This window comes from Moschus berezovskii, chromosome 12 (assembly GCF_049115385.1).
Source record: "Moschus berezovskii isolate FMDL1 chromosome 12, NW_MosBer_1.0, whole genome shotgun sequence".
Classification (NCBI taxonomy): domain Eukaryota; kingdom Metazoa; phylum Chordata; class Mammalia; order Artiodactyla; family Moschidae; genus Moschus; species Moschus berezovskii.
In genome coordinates this window covers 3,831,587-3,842,681 of record NC_142471.1, presented here as the reverse complement: position 1 = coordinate 3,842,681, position 11,095 = coordinate 3,831,587, and positions in this window count along the sequence as shown.

Here is an 11,095-nt window from a genome sequence, read left to right as displayed (position 1 = left end):
ATCACACAGTGACACAGTAGTGGGAATAGAAGCAAGAGGCTTACAAATAACTTGGATTGGAGCCTTTGCACTTAGAGTGAATAATGCTCATGAATGGCACAGGCTAATAAAACTGTGCAAACTGGGGTGGCAGCTTGCATCTGTGTGCTCCCAAGGACTCAGGATAGGTTCCATCTCTGGGTTGGGAAGATCCCCTAGAGGAGAACATGGCAACCCACTCCAGTATTCTTGCCTGGAGAATCCCCATGGACTGAGGAGCCTGTTGGGCTACAGTCCACGGGATCACAAAAAGTCCTCTATGACTAAGTAACTGAGCATGAGCATGAACTGGTGCAGCTGTCCAAGCTAAACAAAAACCTCTTCTCTCAGAGTCCCAAATGGGACCCTGGGCATATCCCCTCTGCTTTCTGCTGCAGCCTACTTCCCCACTCTGGGACTTTGCCCAGGAAATGAAGCTGAGACACGCATGTCTCCACACGCTTCTGTGGCCTCCACACTCTTCCTTCTCCCCCAGTCCGTGGAGCAAAACCAGTGCTATCTCATCTTTCCTTTCTGTTGTGTCAGGACAGCCCCTACGTTATAGTCTCCTTTCTGAAATGCTAGCTACCCTCCCACTTTCTCTGGAGACAGAGTAGAGGGCAGAGGGCCTAGACAGAAAAACTGCTCACCGATAAGAACACTTCAAAGAGTTGAACACGACTTAGCAACTAAAACAACAATAAAATGCACACACAGGGTTCCATGTAAACTGGTGAAATCTAAGTGTTAATGAATCGGGTACATATCAGTTCCTGGTTGTGATGTTGTGCAAGGTGTTTTCATTGGGGGAAACTAGGTGAAGGGTGAAGGAGTATCTCTGTATTATTTCTTGTTTTCTTAATTGGAGAATAATTGCTTTACAAGGTTGTGTTGGTTTCTGCCGTACAACAACATGAATCAACCATAAGTATACACATATCCCCTTTCTCTTGAACCTCCCTCCCACCCTACCCTGTATTATTTCTTACAAATGCATGTGAATCAAAATTAAAAGTTTATTTTTTAAAAAAGAAGAAAGGTGGTTAAGTGGTTAGCCTTGTGGAGAATACTCCAGGCAAAGTGAATCACTTGGTTGGAGGTAGGGAAAGGGCTTGACAAGTTAAGGGAGCTAAATGAGATAGTGGTCAGAGCTCAGGCAGCAAGCAGGCATGTGGCCAGAGATGAGACTGGGGAGGAAGACAGGGCTTAGCACATGGGCTTTACAGCGCTGTCTGCTATTTTGAATTTTATCTTAAGTGCAACTGAAGTATTTGAAGCAGGACAGTGATGTGATCAGATCTGTCCTTTAGAGACACTTCTGATTTCATGACAAATGGCTGGAAAGTAGATGAGAGTGGAAGAGGGGGGACTTCTGCAAAGGTCCAGGTGAATGAGGATGCTGTAATAGCTGGGGATGATTTGGGGAGATATGGGCAAATTTTTAGACGTAGAATTTGCAAGTTGAAAATTGGCACAGCATATAGTAATGAAATGTATGGTGAGGGATAAAGAGTAGAAACATATCAAAGAAAATCTTTATGCTTCTGAATGAGCAACAGAGTAAATAGAGGTGCTTTACTAAGAGGAGGAAGGATGAAGAAGTGTGTTCAAAGGGACACTAAAGTGGATTGATTCTCACACCAATACTGCACAGTTCTAAATACAGAACTTCTATGTATGTTTGGTATCTATGGGGCAAGTTTCCCCAATTTCACTTTTGTTTTTATAGACTTGCCCTGGCTTTCAATAACTTTTTGTTATTCTGTGTGATTAGAATCAGTTTATCTAGTTTAAAAAAAAATCATGTCATTTTTACTGGTATCACAGTAAATATGTAAATTGACTTAGAGGTAATTGGTTTCTTCTTGGGCTCCAAAATCACTGTGGACAGTGACTGTAGCCATGAGATTAAAAGACGTTTGCTCCTTGGAAGAAAAGCTATTACAAACTTAGACAGCACATTAAAAAGCAGAGACATCACTTTGCCCACAAAAGTCTGAATAGTCAAAGTTACGTTTTTTTGTACAGATGTGAGAGTTGGACCATAAAGAAGGTTGAGTGCCAAGAATTGATGCTTTCCAACTGTGGTGCTGGATAAGCCTCTTGAGAATCCCTTGGACTGCAAGGAGATCAGACCAGTCAATTCTAAAGGAAATCAGTCCTGAATATTCATTGGAAGGACTGATGCTGAAGCTGAAGCTCCAATACTTTGGCCACCTGATGCAAAGAACTGACTCATTGGAAAAGACCCTGATGCTGGGAAAGATTGAAGGCAGGAGGAGAAGGGGAGGACAGAGGAGGAGATGGTTGGATGGCATCATCGACTCAGTGGACATGAGTTTGAGCAAGCTCTGGGAGATAGTGAGGGACAGTGAAGCCCAATGTGCTGCACTTCATGAGGTCGCAAAGAGTCGGACATGACTGAGCGACTGAAAAACAACAATTGGTATCTTTATGAGGTCAACATCCTCTTCAGGGGCGTAATACACCTTGCCACATGTCTAAGTCTTCTTTGGAGGGGTCTCAATAGTATTTTCAAGTTTTCTGTAGTTCTTGTACATTTTGTATTTGGCTTGTTTAATTCATCCTTTTTGTTACTGTAATTGAGGTCTTTTCTTTCATTATATCTTCTAACTGGATATTATTTGTACCTTTGAAGACCGTTACTTTATTTTTATGGTTTTCTATCTACCTTACTGATTTCTCTGATTGATCTTTTATTCTTTGAGGTTTCCTAGGTATAAAGTACCTCTTGCAAATAGTTTTACTTTCTCTTTCCTCATTTTTATACCTCTTATTTCTTCTGCTAATATCTTGGCCTCAGCTCATATCTCTAAATATTGTTAAATAGCAGAAAACATGATGGACCTTTCTGGATTGCTCCTGACTTTAATAGAACATTTTTAGTTTTTTTTCTCCATAAACTTGATAATTTTGGTGAGACAGATACTTTTTTAAAATCATGGTAAAAAATTAATCTGTAATTTTTAATCTATTCAAAATATTTATTAAGAATGGATGTTTATAAATGGATGAATCATAATCATATTACTTTTCTTTTGGGGGTATTGCTTTAATATTCAATATCTTTATTGAACTATCCTTGCATTCCCCAAATAAATTCCAGCTGGTTAAAAGATTACTCTTTCAACGTTTGCCGAGTTCTGTGTTTAATATTTGATTCACAATTTTTACATCGGTTTTTTTAAATAAATTTAGTCTGTAGCTTTCTGTTTGTGCTACAGTCGTCAGGCTTGAGTTTGCCAGCTTTACACAAAGAATTTAAAAGATTTTCTTTTTGTCTAGGCACGGAAACATTAGAAATTGTATTGGAGTCATCTATTCCTTAGAGGTTTGGTAGAATTGCCTGTAAAATCTTTAAGTCTGGTTCTTTGGGGGTTATGAGTGTTAGAAACAAAACAGGCCCAGAATGGGGTTGCTTATGCCAAGCCCCATGCCACCAAACCAAGGCTTAGTTACAACTTCTTTTCCAGAAATGGATTCTTAAACTAATCAGAAATCACCTGACCAGTACTAGGAGGTCATCTGCCCAATAGACCCCTGCCGTCCCCTAAAGGAAAGTAATCTTGCAATAACCAATCTCATTTTTTGCCCAGAATAATTTCCTTGTTCCTGCTCCCTTCTGCCTATAAAAGCCTTTGTACAGGAGCTTGAAGCGTCTTTCTATCTGCTTGGAGCTTCTTTCTATCTGCTTGGTTGAATGTTGTCCAACTCACAAATTGTTGAATAAAGTCAATAAGATCTTTAAAATTTATTCACTTGAATTTTATTCTTTAACAGGGGGAGAGGTGATAGTTAGCAAGAAGCTCCTGGACAAATTCCTATTCCTTCTGTGATGATTGATCTGCTTATATTTACTTTCTCTCCTAAGATCAGTTTCATCTTCCTGGGGAACAGTCCACTTTATCTAGAAATTCAGATTTATTTGCATATAATTAAGAAAAGTAATTTTTTATTATTCTTTGAATTTCCTCTGTAACTTTGACTATTTCTCCTTTTTCATTTCTTAATTTGTGAATTTGTATTTTCTCTTCTTTTCACAATTAGTTTAGCTATTTCTCTATTTTGTTGATGAAAAAAACTATTATTTATGTATTGTTTTCCTTTTTCTGTTTTAATTTCTACATTATTTTTCTTCCTTTGGCTTTATTTTATTGTTCTTTATCTAACTTACTGAATCAGATACTTTATTAATTAGCTTTTATGTATTTTAGGCTATGAATTTTGGTCCTAAAATGTGATATTTTCACAGTCATTGTTTTATTTAGTTTCAGCTCTAAGTTCCTTTTTGATCTAAGACTTATCTGTAACATAGTTTTAAAATTTCCAAGTGGAAGAGTATTTTGCTTGCTTTGTTTACTTTTGTCATATACTTCATTTTGCATTATGATTAGAGATTTTATTAGTTATATATTTTACAATTTATTGAGATTTTCCTTGTGGTTTAATATATAGTTAGTGTGTGTGAATTTTGCATGGGCATTTGAAAGATAAGATGAATGTTTCTTCTCAGGTGGACTTGTGTATCTTCACTTTTTAAAAATATATGTTTATTAATTTATTTATTTTGACTCTACTGGGCCTTGGTTGCTGCATGCAGGCTTTCTCTAGTCGCGATGAGCGGGGACTACTCTCTAGTTGCAGTGCACAGGCTTCTCATGCGGTGGCTTCTCTTGTTGCAGAGCACCAGCCCCAGGTGCAAGCCAGCTTCAGCGGTTGTGGTTAACAGGTTTAGTTACCATGTGGAATCTTCCCAGACCAGGGCTGGAACCTGTGTCTCCTGCATTGGCAGGTGGATTCTTAATCACTAGACCACCAGGGAAGTCCATGTCTTCACTTATTTTTAATCCATTTGATCTGTTAGAATCTAAAAGAGATGAGTTAAGTTTTCCAACTTCTAACGTGTTCCTATTTCTCTTTGTAGTTCCTGTAGTTTTTTATGAATATTGAGAAAATTATTTGCTATATAGATATTTTAAATTATTACATTTTCACTGTAGATTGCATCATCTGTCATTAATAATAGGTCTTTATTTTCTCCTTTCTTTTTTTTTTGCTCTAACTTTAATCTTTTGTTATATTTGAGGTTATGAGTTCTTTCTTTTGATTGGCCTGATATTCTTTTATCTATGTCTGATTTTGAAAATCATTTAAAAATAAATTCTGAGTATTTGTTTTGGGTTTATCTTTTTGATACAGAAAATGTTATGTTTTGCTTTGTGATACAACATTACTGTCCACTTTAATAGGTGAGTTTCATCCCTTTACATTGATTGATGTTACAGATGTGGTTGGCCTAACCGTGGCATCTTTATTAATCTTGGGTTTTCTGTCTTCATTGCCTTTAAAATATCTTCTACTACATGATTTGTCTTTGCTTATTGTAGGTAGGAGTTTTATCTGATAATTTGGAAATGTAAAATGTTTGTCCTGGTGAGTTTCTTTATAACTTTATAGAATATATTTAGCCCTCTAGGTCCTAAGATAATATATTCTAACTCACAGCTGTGAGTAAAGCAAGTATATTCTATATGTCTCAACTTTTCTTCTTCTCTGTCAGCCAGTCTTTTTTATTACATTTTAATGTGTTTTACTTTTGTGTTTTTACATTTATTTATACTTCTGTTATCTTTCATTTGTTTTTGGCCATGCCACCCAGTTTCTGGGATTTTAGTTCCTCACCCAGGAATTGAACCTGGGACCTCAGCAGTGAAAGCACCCAGTCCTAACCACTGGACTGCCATGGAATTCTCACTTTTGTTATTTAATGTGTCAGCTTTACATGGTTCTTTTGACTCTCTGCTAAGAAATTGTCTAACTTACATAATCTTTATGCAGATAGAAATGTCTTTCTTTGTTGATAATAATACTCTTGATCTTGAAATCATTCTTATCTAATATGGCCACTCCAGTTTTCTTTTGATGAGAACTCTCATGAAATATCTTCTCCCATTATTTTAACTTTATTTGTGTCTCTGAATTTTAAGTGTGACATACATAGCATTCCAGTTGGCTCTTGGTTTTTGTTGTTTTTAATTTTTTAACACAATCTGACTATTTCTACCTTTTGATTAATGTGCTTAGTCCACTTATATTTAGCATGATGCTTATAAAGTTGGATTTGATTTGCCGCTTTGCTTTTTGTTTTCTATTTGTCTTATCTGATTTTTTTTAGTTCTTCCTTTTATGCCTTCTTTTTTAAAATCAGATGTTTCTTAGTCCAAATTTTAATTATCCCATTGGCTTATTAAGCTATATCATTTTGCCTTATTTTTTTTTAGGTGTTTCTCTAGGGGCTATCCTCATGCTGAACATATAACAGTATGTTGTTTTTCAGTAGGTTAGTCATGTCCAACTCTTTGCAACCCCATGAACTGCAGCACTCCAGGCTTTCTTATCCTTCACTGTCTCCCTGATCTTGCTCAAACTCATGTCCATTGAGTCAGTGATGCCATCCAACCATCTCATCCTCTGTCGTCCCCTTCTCCTCCTGCCCTCAATCTTTCCCAGCATCTAGGTCTTCTCCAGTGACTTGGCTCTTCGCATCAGGTGGCTAAAGTATTGAAGCTTCACTTCAGCACCAGTCCTTCCAATGAATATTCAGAGTTGGTTTCCTTTAGGACTGACTGGTTTGATCTCCTTACTGTCTAAGGGACTCTCAAGAGTGATCTCCAGCACCACAGTTTGAAAGCATCAGTTCTTTGGTGGTCAACAGTTCTATGGTTCAGCTTTCATATCCATACATGACAACTGGAAAAACCATAGCTTTGACTATACGTCTCTATTTTTTAATATGCTGTCTAGGTTTGTCATAGCTATTCTTCCAAGAAGCAAGCATCTTTTACTTTCATGGCTGCAGTCATTGTCTGCAGTGATTTTGGGACCCAAGAAAATGAAGCCTGACACCATTTCCACATTTTCCCTATCTATTTGCCATGAAGTGATAGGACCAGATGCCATGATCTTAGTTTTTTGAATGCTGTTTTAAGCCAGCTTTTTCATTTTCCTCTTTCATGTTCATCAAGAGGCTCTTTAGTTCCTCTTCACTTTCCTCCATGAAAGTGGTATCATCTGCATTCTGAGGTTGTTATATCTTCTGGCAATCTTGATTCCAGCTTGTGTTTCATCCAGCCCAGCCTTTTGCATGATGTACTCTGCATGTAAAGTGAAAGACTTATTATAAAGTGAAAGACTTTATACAAAGTGAAACACTTTACATAAAGTGAAGGACTTTATGTAAAGTGAAAGACTTCATAAAGTGAAAGACTTTCTATGCAGAGTATATCATGCGAAATGCCAGGCTAGATGAGTCACAAGCTGGAATCAAGATTGCCAGAAGAAATATCAACAACCTCAGATATGCAGATTATACCACTTTAATCACAGAAAGTGAAGAGGAACAACAGTATACTTAATGTCAAATTACTTAACACAAAAATGGGGGTATTTTAGATACAAAAATAAAAAAGTGTGAATAATGATCCTCTATTAAAGTATAGGAGTATTACAGATGGTTCTTGAGAATATCTCAACATAGGACTTGAAGCTTTTGGAAACTTTCGTATAATAAATTTTTCTCAAGAGGAAAAAAATCTGAATCTGATGTTGATGCTTGTTTTGTCTCTTCATACTCACTGTGTGTGTGTGCTAATTTTTTTTTTCTTTTTAGCATGCCTTGGTTGAAAGTGGGACATAATAAGAATTGAGGCAGATAAACATTTAATGCGAAGCTTTATATTACTCTAACGAGAAGGTGAGCTGTGTTTGATGTTTGCTGTAGCTGCAGGAGCCAGAGACTTGGAATTTTTCTAGTGTTCTTGCTTATGTCTCCTCTTTTGACTTCAAGTTTCATAACTATGCTTCCTTGGAGAGAGTTTGCATCTTTCAGCTGTAAGCCACTCTTACTGAACTGGTCCCCATTGACGCGTGATAGTGTGTAGAGGAGGGAAAACATTTTATAATCTTATGATTAAGTCTTAGTCCTTTGTGGGTCTGTGCTTTTAGGCTGTGATTTTCACAAGTATTTCTTAGTTCTCTCTTCCTCCACCCTTGAATGAGGTAAGAAGTCTAAGGGGCTGGAGTGGAAGAAATGCTCTTTCTTTCTACCAGGTGGGATAGGCTCTGGTAAAGCCTTTTCCCCTGGAGAATGGGCTTTGTTATGGAAAATACTCTGGGCATATTTCACAATGTTCACTCCATCCCTACCCCTGCCAGAGCCATATAGGGATTTTTCTTGGCTCTTCACCATGATAACTCTGGAGTTTCCAGAAATAATAATGAAAAGGTAGGGCCCTTTCCCAAGACTGTGGCCCCCACACTCAGCCTGCAGCAATTTGTCAAAATTATTGTTTAAGTTTATGACTTCATTGGCTTCAGCTCCAGGTAAGTAGATCTCACTGTACTCTCTGGATTCCCCTATCTCTACGGATTTATGGGAGCCAGTTTTCTCTGCAAACTCATTTCTCTGATGAGTCCAAGAAAGATCGTTAAGTTTTAGTTGGTTTAACTTTTCCTTGTTGTAAAGATGGAAATGATGATTTCCAAGCACTTCACACGTCAGAGCTGAACCTGAAAGTCATTTACCCTTGTTTTTCTTATTTTTCTCTTGCTGCTTTCAATTTTTTCTATTTATCATTGACTTTCTGCAGTGTGAATGTCTGTGCCAGAGCATGGTATTCTTTGTATTTGTTCAACTTGGAGATTGTGGAGCTTTACCAGATTTTTCTTTTTGTTTTTAAACTTTGGCTGTGTTGGGTTTTCATTGCCGTGTATGGGTTTATTTGCTCTGTGGCATGTGGGATCTTAGTTCCCTAACCAGGGATTGAACCCACATTTCCTGCATTGGAAGGCAGATTCTTAACCATTGGACCACCAGGAAAGTCCCTTTACCAGATTTTTTTTTACAAGCTATTACTCATATTTTGCCAGATAAGAGGAATTAGTAATTTTTCTCTTGTATTTTCTCTCTCTGTCTCTCTTCTTACTTTTGAGATTGAAATTTAGTATTATGTTGGACTGCATGATACTGTTGTATAGGCCTCTGGGGATCTGTGTTTTTCTCACTTGCTTTTCTTTCTGCTCTTTAGGTTGGATAATTTCTGTTTATCTTCCATCAACTTTATTGATTTCTTATTCTGTCATCTCTAATCTTCTGTTGAGCCTATTCAATAAATTTTTTTCTGTTTCAGTTATTGTACTTTTAGCCTTGTAATTTTATTTGGTTTTTTTTTTTATAATTGTAATGTCTCTGTTGACATCCCCATTCTGTTCACTCACTGAACTCACACTGTTTTTAATTATTTAACCATGATTGTAACAGCTGCTTTAAAATCTTAATGTACTAAATATAACCAATTTTAGCAAGGGTTCATAAACTGTCTTTTGTCCTGAATGTGGGCTACACTTTCCTGTGTCTTTACATATTTGGTAATTTGGGGGTGAAAATTGAACATTATGAATGATACGTTATGGAGACTGCATTCTGTTACATTCATCTGATGATTGTTGGATTTTGTTCTGTTAACTCCCTGACTTGCCTGAATCCTAGCTGTGAACTTTATCTCCCTTGTAGAGGGCAGCAGCTGAAAACTCTGCTCAGACTTATCAGCTGGCTGCCTTGCTCCTGGGGGTGTTCTCCACCTATACAGTTAAGCCAAAAGTTCAGAAAGAGTTTAGACTCAGATTTAGGGTCTCATTCTCTCTGGGGTTTCCTTGCTTCCAGCTGATCTGCCAGGCCCAGCTCTGGCAGATACCACAGGCCATTATGGCTTCAGCTTTATGCCACCTGAGCGCTTCATGAGTTGGAAACACAGTCAAGAGTAACAAATGTAGTCCTAGTTCTGCCTGTCCTTTGTTTTGTCCAGGAGAAAGCCTGCTTGTCAAGGCTCACCTCCACAGGCTCTATAAAAACAAGCCCAGCCAGATTCTCCTGGACCAGAGACTACTCAGCCATGATTGATGGGGTTCCCACCTGCTGTCCCCTGACCCCAATCACACATACCACCCAAGCTGCCCTGTGTGGGGCTCCAGCATCTCCTCTGTGTTGCGTGCTTGTCACGTGAGTGCTGAGTCCCTTCAGTTGTGTCCAACTCTTTGTGACCCTATGGACTGTAGCCTGCCAGGCTCCTCTGTCCATGGGATTCTCCAGGCAAGAATACTGGGGTGGGTTGCCATGCCCTCCTCCAGGGGATCTTCCTGACCCAGGGATCTAACCCGCATCTCTTTAAGTCTCCACATGGCAGGAAGGCTCTTTACCACTTGCACCACCTGGGTAATAAGCGCTTTCTGTGATTGTCAAAAAAAAATAGCGGCAAAGACACATACTGTGCCTGATGCAGTTCTGGCTTTTGAGAACATACTCCTCTCTCACATCTGCCTTCTTTTTCTTTGAGGCCCTTGGGATCTCTCTCACACATGCATAGGTTAGCAGTCAGCCAAGGATGTGGATAGAATTTATACTCATATTTGGTTACCTACCCTCTCTGTGGTTATTTAACTTCCAGCATTTTCCACTACATTTCCAGGTACTCTGCAATCCTCAGTCCCATCCTCTGACTCTTTAGACCAGGAAGCCTTCAACTTTTTACTGTTTAAGCTGAACACAAGTTGGAGGATACACAGAGTCAAAAGAACAGTGAATAACAAATCTTACCTGGTTCAGTTTTATCTTTCAAATGTAGATTCCTCTCTTGTTTCCGCCTGTCGTTTTCCTAGACAAATGCCTGACCCCCACCCCCCTATTACCACCAAACACGCACAGTTTACTAACCAGGGGTTTGGGCAAAGTTTATACTCATATTTTGAGTTCATTCCTTCTGAAACTCTCTTAATTTAAGATAGCCTAAACTCTGTCTTCTGCCACTTTCAGCCAGTTGAAGTTGTAATTTTCTGGAGTAAGATTTTGGACTTGGAATAGAAAATGCTCTCAGGCACAGTAAGCCACAAAATTGCAAATCTTACTCTTACAGTCATCTTTTAAGAGTAAATTCCCCTGCAGTTTCTACCTGTTTCAGCCACTTTCCAATGCCTTCAGATGGTTAAAAAAAATTTTTTTTTA